Here is an 8,664-nt window from a genome sequence, read left to right on the forward strand (position 1 = left end):
CTAAAGAGGATTTATTAGGAATAATACAGGCCTACCCAATTAATTTACACAGTGAAATATTTGGTACATTTAAAAAAAAAGATTTATATGAAATGACAGTCAGCCTAAGATAAACATATTGCTCAAAAACAGAAAACAACTCCTATGCACACAGCTAGTCCAGCCATCCACATGGACTGTTGTCCTCCCTATTTGGTAGCAACGCCAAAGTCCGATTGAATTTTTATTTAACCTTTATTTAACTAGGCCAGTCAGTTAAGACCAAATTCTGATATACAATGACGGCCTACCCCAGCCAAACCATAACCCACATTTGTAAAGGTTTCTTCCTGGGAAGGAGAGGAGGACCAAAATGCAGCGTGGCTATTGTTAATCATCTCTAATAAAGACGAAAACACTATACAAATACAAAATAATAAAACGTGGCAAACCCGAAACAGTCCTAACTGGTGCAGAGAACACAGAGACAGGAAACAATCACCCACAAAATACCCAAAGAATATGGCTGCCTAAATATGGTTCCCAATCAGAGACAACGATAAACACCTGTCTCTGATTGAGAACGAATCCAGGCAACCATAGACTTACCTTGAACACTCAACTGAACACAACCCCATTAATCTACAAAACCCCTAGATAAGACAAAACACATAAATCACCCATGTCACATCCTGGCCTAACCAACATAATAAAGAAAACACAGAATACTAAGGCCAGGGCGTGACAAAATTAATCTTGATGGTTGTACAGTCGTCTCAAATAAAACTGTGAAGGACCTCGGTGTTACTCTGGACCCTGATCTCTCTTTTGATGAACATATCAAGACTGTTTCAAGGACAGATTTTTTCCATCTACGTAACATTGCAAAAATCAGAAACTTTCTGTCCAAAAATGATGCAGAAAAATTCATCCATGTTACTTCTAGGTTAGACTACTGCAATGCTCTACTTTCCTGCTACCTGGATAAAGCACTAAATAAACTTCAGTTAGTGCTAAATACGTCTGCTAGAATCCTGACTAGAACCAAAGAAATGTGATCATATTACTCCAGTGCTAGCCTCCCTACACTGGCTTCCTGTTAAGGCAAGGGCTGATTTCAAGGTTTTACTGCTAACCTACAAAGCATTACATGGGCTTGCTCCTACCTATCTTTCTGATTTGGTCCTGACGTATATACCTACATGTACGCTACAGTCACAAGACGCAGGCCTCCTAAGTGTCCCTAGAATTTCTAAGCAAACAGCTGAAGGCAGGGCTTTCTCCTATAGAGCTCCATTTTTATGGAATGGTCTGCTTACCCATGTGAGAGAAACAGACTCGGTCTCAACCTTTAAGTCTTTACTGAAGACTCATCTCTTCAGTGGGTCATATGATTGAGTGTAGTCTGGCCCAGGAGTGTGAAGGTGAACGGAAAGGCTCTGGAGCAACGAACCGCCCTTGCTGTCTATGCCTGGCCGGTTCCCCTCTCTCCACTGGGATTCTCTGCCTCTAACCCTATTACAGGGGCTGAGTCACTGGCTTACTGGTGCTCTTTCATGCCGTCCCTAGGAGGGTTGTGTCACTTGAGTGGGTTGGGTCACTGATGTGATCTTCCTGTCTGGGTTGGCACCCCCCCTTGGGTTGTGCCGTGACGGAGATCTTTGTGGGCTATACTCGGCCTTGTAAGAGTAAGTTGGTGGTTGAAGATATCCCTCTAGTGGTGTGGGGGCTGTGCTTTGGCAAAGTGGGTGGGGTTATATCCCTCCTGTTTGGCCCTTGTCAGGAGGTATCATCGGATGGGGCCACAGTGTCTCCTGACCCCTCCTGTCTCAGCCTCAGTATTTATGCTGCAGTAGTTTATGTGTCGGGGGGCTAGGGTCATTTTGTTATATCTGGAGTACTTCTCCTGTCTTATCCGGTGTCCTGTGTGAATTTAAGTATGCTCTCTCTAATTCTTTCTCTCGAAGGACCTGAGCCCTAGGACCATGCCTCAGGACTACCTGGCATGATGACTCCTTGCTGTTCCCAGTTCACCTGGCCGTACTGCTGCCCCAGTTTCAACTGTTCTGCCTGCGACTATGGAATCCTGACCTGTTCACCGGACGTGCTACCTGTCCCAGACCTGCTGTTTTCAACTCTCTAGAGACAGCAGGAGCGGTAGAGATACTCTTAATGATCGGCTATGAAAAGCCAATTGACATTTACTCCTGAGGTGCTGACTTGCTGCACCCTCGACAACTACTGTAATTATTATTATTTGACCATGCTGGTCATTTATGAACATTTGAACATCTTGGCCATGTTCTGTTATAATCTCCACCCGGAACAGCCAGAAGAGGACTGGCCACCCCTCATAGCCTGGTTCCTCTCTAGGTTTCTTCCTAGGTTTTGGCCTTGCTAGGGAGTTTTTCCTAGCCACTGTGCTTCTACACCTGCATTGCTTGCTGTTTGGGGTTTTAGGCTGGGTTTCTGTACAGCACTTTGAGATATCAGCTGATGTACGAAGGGCTATATAAATACATTTGATTTGATTTTGATTTGATTTGAACCCAGACGACCCTGGGCTAATTGTGCGCCGTGACTCCTAATCACAGCGGGTTGTGATACAGCCTGGAATCAAACCAGGGTCTGTAGTGACGCCTCTAGCACTAAGATGCAGTGCCTTTAGACCGCTGCGCCACTCGGGAGCTTTTCACTTTTTTCCGCATTGAGGAACCATCTCCAAAATTCCCTTGAACTTTTCTAGACAGAGACGGCAAAGAAACTTTTCAATGATTGTGGAGGTAACTTTGTTCACAAGCTGTGGTCTTTGTATAATTGTGCTGTGCCATGCTTGTTGATTATTTCTGTGCTTTCAAGACAACTGGGAACTATGGAAAAAAAATTGGTCAAATCAGGACATCGGTGATGTTCGTGTCGGAAAGTCGGAGCTCTAGAAAGATGCATTTATCCTGATCTGGTATTAATTTGTTATTAATTTGTTATTGGGATCGATAGAGATATGGTATTCTACCTACAAAAAATCTCCTGTTGATTATTTATTGGCGTAAAGCATAGATAGATCAGCAGACATCTCCCTTTTTAAAGATGTAAGAAGTGGAACCTTGTGTATTAACATTTACATTGATTATGCTGCTTGGTTGTACAAAAAATGACATGGTAAAATGATAAGCTAGTTATAAACTATGAGTTATGTTACTGGTTTCTTTCATTTGGATTCATCCAACATGGCCGACATAATTATACAAAGAACACTATAAGGTGAGGCAATGGTGGTGCATTCATAAATCATTTATGTCTATACATTTATTCAGTAACACAATATTATATCCATAAACTGTTTATCAAAATACTGTTTATCCAAAACTTATCAAAAACCCAAAACACACACACAAACACTCAGACACATGGACAGAATGGTCGGTTTTGGCAGCCCTGGGAATTCGTTTGGTATGAGGCATTACCCACTTTCGTATCACTCCACGTTATGAACACACACTCCACTTCACAAGTGGGTCAATATACAACGAGTAAATCTATCAGATAATCTACTCAAAACATCCACCTGTCCTGGGTGAGAGAAAGAATAGCCTACCTTGCTGTGTGTGTCGGCTTATCAAAGGCAATAGAACTACATGGAATTCGATACAGTCTAATAATGACCCATGTGTTTTTAACCACTTCATTGTAAAGTTAAAGTATAGTATTGGTTATCAATTGCCGTTTCAACTACTTCTAAGGGTGAAGATAATATAATAATAGACTACTTGATTTGACTACTTGTGGTTATGAACTATGAATCTGTGATGTGACATTGTGAATAAATACGTTAATCAGATGCAGTTTTACCAGCAGATGGCAGACACATACTGGCCAAGTGTGACCTGTGTGCTGCATTATCAGAATGGAAAATCAGTTGTGTTGGTTGATCAACAATGGGTTCATATGATAGAATCAGACTGGTCTGGAGCAAAAACCTGCATTGTTGGCCACACCTTGTTTAAACTGTTGACACTGTTGTGGCTATACATTTGCTAGTGATCTTGCATTGCGGTTTGTGTATTACTGAAATAGAATAGGTTGAATTGGTTTGTGTATTACTGAAATAGAATAGGTTGAACTGGTTTGTGTATTACTGAAACAGAATAGGTTGAACTGGTTTGTGTATTACTGAAATAGAATAGGTTGAACTGGTTTGTGTATTACTGAAACAGAATAGGTTGAACTGGTTTGTGTATTACTGAAACAGAATAGGTTGAACTGGTTTGTGTATTACTGAAATAGAATAGGTTGAACTGGTTTGTGTATTACTGAAACAGAATAGGTTGAACTGGTTTGTGTATTACTGAAACAGAATAGGTTGAACTGATTTGTGTATTACTGAAATAGAATAGGTTGAACTGATTTGTGTATTACTGAAATAGAATAGGTTGAACTGGTTTGTGTATTACTGAAATAGAATAGGTTGAACTGGTTTGTGTATTACTGAAACAGAATAGGTTGAACTGGTTTGTGTATTACTGAAATAGAATAGGTTGAACTGGTTTGTGTATTACTGAAACAGAATAGGTTGAACTGGTTTGTGTATTACTGAAACAGAATAGGTTGAACTGGTTTGTGTATTACTGAAACAGAATAGGTTGAACTGGTTTGTGTATTACTGAAACAGAATAGGTTGAACTGGTTTGTGTATTACTGAAACAGAATAGGTTGAACTGATTTGTGTATTACTGAAATAGAATAGGTTGAACTGATTTGTGTATTACTGAAATAGAATAGGTTGAACTGGTTTGTGTATTACTGAAATAGAATAGGTTGAACTGGTTTGTGTATTACTGAAACAGAATAGGTTGAACTGGTTTGTGTATTACTGAAATAGAATAGGTTGAACTGGTTTGTGTATTACTGAAACAGAATAGGTTGAACTGGTTTGTGTATTACTGAAACAGAATAGGTTGAACTGGTTTGTGTATTACTGAAACAGAATAGGTTGAACTGGTTTGTGTATTACTGAAATAGAATAGGTTGAACTGATTTGTGTATTACTGAAACAGAATAGGTTGAACTGGTTTGTGTATTACTGAAACAGAATAGGTTGAACTGATTTGTGTATTACTGAAACAGAATAGGTTGAACTGATTTGTGTATTACTGAAATAGAATAGGTTGAACTGCTGAACAGCTCTGAGATCTACATGGGATAAGCAGCTGTCTTACGGGCTCCTGACCAATTATGTTACTTTGTGTGGGTTTTTTTAACGCTGATCGTAACTTTTTTGTACAAATGTCTCCTGTACATAATGTCTACGTAGCCAATGCGAGTAAGACCTTTAAACAGGTTAACATTTTCAAGGCCACGGAGCGAGATGGAATACCAAAACGCGTACTCTGAGCATTTACTGACCAGCTGACAAGTGTCTTCACTGACTTCACCATAAGATCCTCAAAAGGTTATACAGCTGCACCATTGAGAGCATCTTGACTGGCGGCATCACCTGCTTGGGATGGCAACTGCAAGGCACCCGACCCCAAGGCGCTACAGAGGGGGGTGAGTACGGCCCAGTACATCACTGCCATTCAGGACCTTTATATCAGGTGGTGTCAGTGGAAGGCCCCAAAAAATTATAAAGGACTCCAGCCACCCAAGTCATAGACTGTTCTCTTTGCTATCGTATGACAAGCGGAACGAACGCACCAAGTCTAGAACCAACAGGACCCTGAACAGCCCCGTGCCATAAGACTGTTAAACAATACAGCGAAATAGCTAATCAAATGCTACCTGCTTCTATCTATCCTGTTGCCTTGTCACTTTACCCCTACCTATATGTAGATAGCTACCTCAATTACCTTGCACATCGACTCTGTACTGCTACTTCCTGTATATAGCCATGTTAATATTACTCTTTATTTTGATTTGTTATACACTGTATATTTATTTGTCGTGTCACTATTTCTATCTATCTATATATACAGTATCAGTCAAAAGTTTTAGAACACCTACTCATTCAATGTTTTTTCTTTATTTTTAATTTTCTACATTGTAGAATAATAGTGAAGACATCAAAACTATTAAATAACACACATGGAATTAAGTAGTAACCAAAAAAGTGTTAAACAAATCTAAATATATTTTATATTTGCGATTCTTCAAAGTATAGCTATAGCGCTTGATAGTTTTCTGACTGCCTTGATGACAGCTTTGAACACTCTTGGCATTCTCTCAACCAGCTTCAACTGGAATGCTTTTCCAACAGTCTTGAAGAGGTTCCCACATATGCTGAGCACTTGTTGGCTGCTTTTCCTTTACACTGCGGTCCAACTAATCCCAAACCATCTCAATTGGGTTGAGGTTGGGTGATTGTGGAGGCCAGGTCATCTGATGCAGCACTCCATCATTCTCCTTCAAATAGCCCTTACACAGCCTTGAGGTGTGTTGGGTCATTGTCCTGTTGAAAAACAATGATAGTCCCACTAAGCGCAAACGAAATGGGATGGCGTATCACTGCAGAATGCTGTGGTAGCCATGCTGGTTAAGTGTGCCTTGAATTTTCAATAAATCACAGACAGTGTAACCAGCAAAGCACCCCCACACCACCACACCTCCTCCGCCATGCTTCACGGAGGGAACAAGACATGTGGAGATCATCCGTTCGCCTACTCTAAGTCTCACAAAGAAATGGCGGTTGGAACCAAACATCTCAAATTTGGACTCATCAGACCAAAGGACACATTTCCACCATTCTAATGTACATTGCTCATATTTCTTGGCCAAAGCAAGTCTCTCCTTATTATTGGTTTCCTTTAGTAGTGGTTTCTTTGCAGCAATTCGAGCATTAAGGCCTGATTCATGCAGTCTACTCTGAACAGTTGATGTTGAGATGTGTCTGTTACTTGAACTCTGAAGCATTTATCTGGCCTGCAATCTGAGGTGCAGTTAACTTTAATGAACTTATCCTCTGCAGCAGAGGTAACTCTGGGTCTTCCTTTCCTGTGGCGATCCTCATGAGAGCCTGTTTCATCATAGCGCTTGAAATTTTCCGCATTGACTGACCTTCATGTCTTATAGTTTTGATGGACTGTCATTTCTCTTTGCTTATTTGAGCTGTTCTTGCCATAATATGGACTTGATCTTTTTCCAAATAGGGATATCTTCTGTATACCCCCCTACCTTGTCACAACACAACTGATTGGTTCAAACGCATTAAGAAGGAAAGAAATTTCACAAATTAACTTTTAACAAGGCACACCTGTTAATTGAAATGCATTCCAGACGACTACCCCATGAATCTGGTTGAGAGAATGCCAAGAGTGTCATCAAGGAAAAGGGTGGCTACACTTGTTTTGGTTACAACATGATTCCATATGTGTTATTTCATAGTTTTGATGTCTTTACTATTATTCTGTGATGTAGAAAATAGTACAAAAATTAAGAAAAAACCCTCGAATGAGTAGTTGTGTCCAAACTTTTGACTGGTACTGATGTACACTGCCGTTCAAAAGTTTGCAACTCCAGGAGGCTGGCCTTCTAGGCAGAGTTGCAAAGAAAAAGCCATATCTCAGACTGGCCAATAAAAGATTAAGATGGGCAAAATAACACAGACACTGGACAGAAGAACTCTGCCTAGAAGGCCAGCATCCCGGAGTTGCCTCTTCACTGTTGACGTTGAGACTGGTGTTTTGCGGGCACTATTTAATGAAGCTGCCAGTTGAGGACTTGTGCGTCTGTTTCTCAAACTAGACACTGTAATGTACTTGTCCTCTTGCTCAGTTGTCCACCCACTCCTCTTTCTATTCTGGTTAGAGCCAGTTTGCACTGTTCTGTGAAGAGAGTAGTACACAGCATTGTACGAGATCTTCAGTTTCTTGGCAATTTCTCGCATGGAATAGCCTTCATTTCTCAGAACTAGAATAGACTGACAAGTTTCAGAAGAAAGTTATTTGTTTCTGGCCATTTTGAGCCTGTAATCGAACCCACAAATGCTGATGCTCCAGGTACTCAACTAGTCTAAAGAAGGCCAGTTTCATTGCTTCTTTAATCAGACAACAGTTTTCAGCTGTGCTAACATAATTGCAAAAGGGTTTTCTAATAATCAATTAGCCTTTTAAAATGATAAACTTGTATTAGCTAACACAACGTGCCATTAGAACACAGAAGTGATGGTTACTGATAATGGGCCTCTGTACGCCTATGTAGATATTCCATAAAGAATCAGCAGTTTCCAGCTACAATAGTCATTTACAACATTAACAATGTCTACACTGTATTTCAAATCAATTTGATGTTATTTTAATGGACAAAATATGTGCTTTTCTTTCCAAAACAAGGACATTTCTAAGTGACCCCAAACTTTTGAACTGTAGTGTATATATACAGTATTTGTATCTTTAACATACATCTCTATTGTGGCAAGTAGAAAAATAAAACAATAAAAACTAACATAAACTCTCTCTGCATCTCTCTCTCTCTGTATCTCTCTCTCTGTGTATCTCTCTCTCTCTCTGTATCTCTTTCTGTGTATCTCTCTCTCTCTGTATCTCTCTCTCTCTGTATCTCTTTCTGTGTATCTCTCTCTCTCTGTATCTCTTTCTCTGTATCTCTTTCTCTGTGTATCTCTCTCTCTCTCTCTCTCTCTCTCTCTCTGTATCTCTCTCTCTCTGTATCTCTTTCTGTGTATCTCTCTCTCTC

The sequence above is a fragment of the Oncorhynchus gorbuscha genome, linkage group LG17 (assembly GCF_021184085.1).
Source record: "Oncorhynchus gorbuscha isolate QuinsamMale2020 ecotype Even-year linkage group LG17, OgorEven_v1.0, whole genome shotgun sequence".
Classification (NCBI taxonomy): domain Eukaryota; kingdom Metazoa; phylum Chordata; class Actinopteri; order Salmoniformes; family Salmonidae; genus Oncorhynchus; species Oncorhynchus gorbuscha.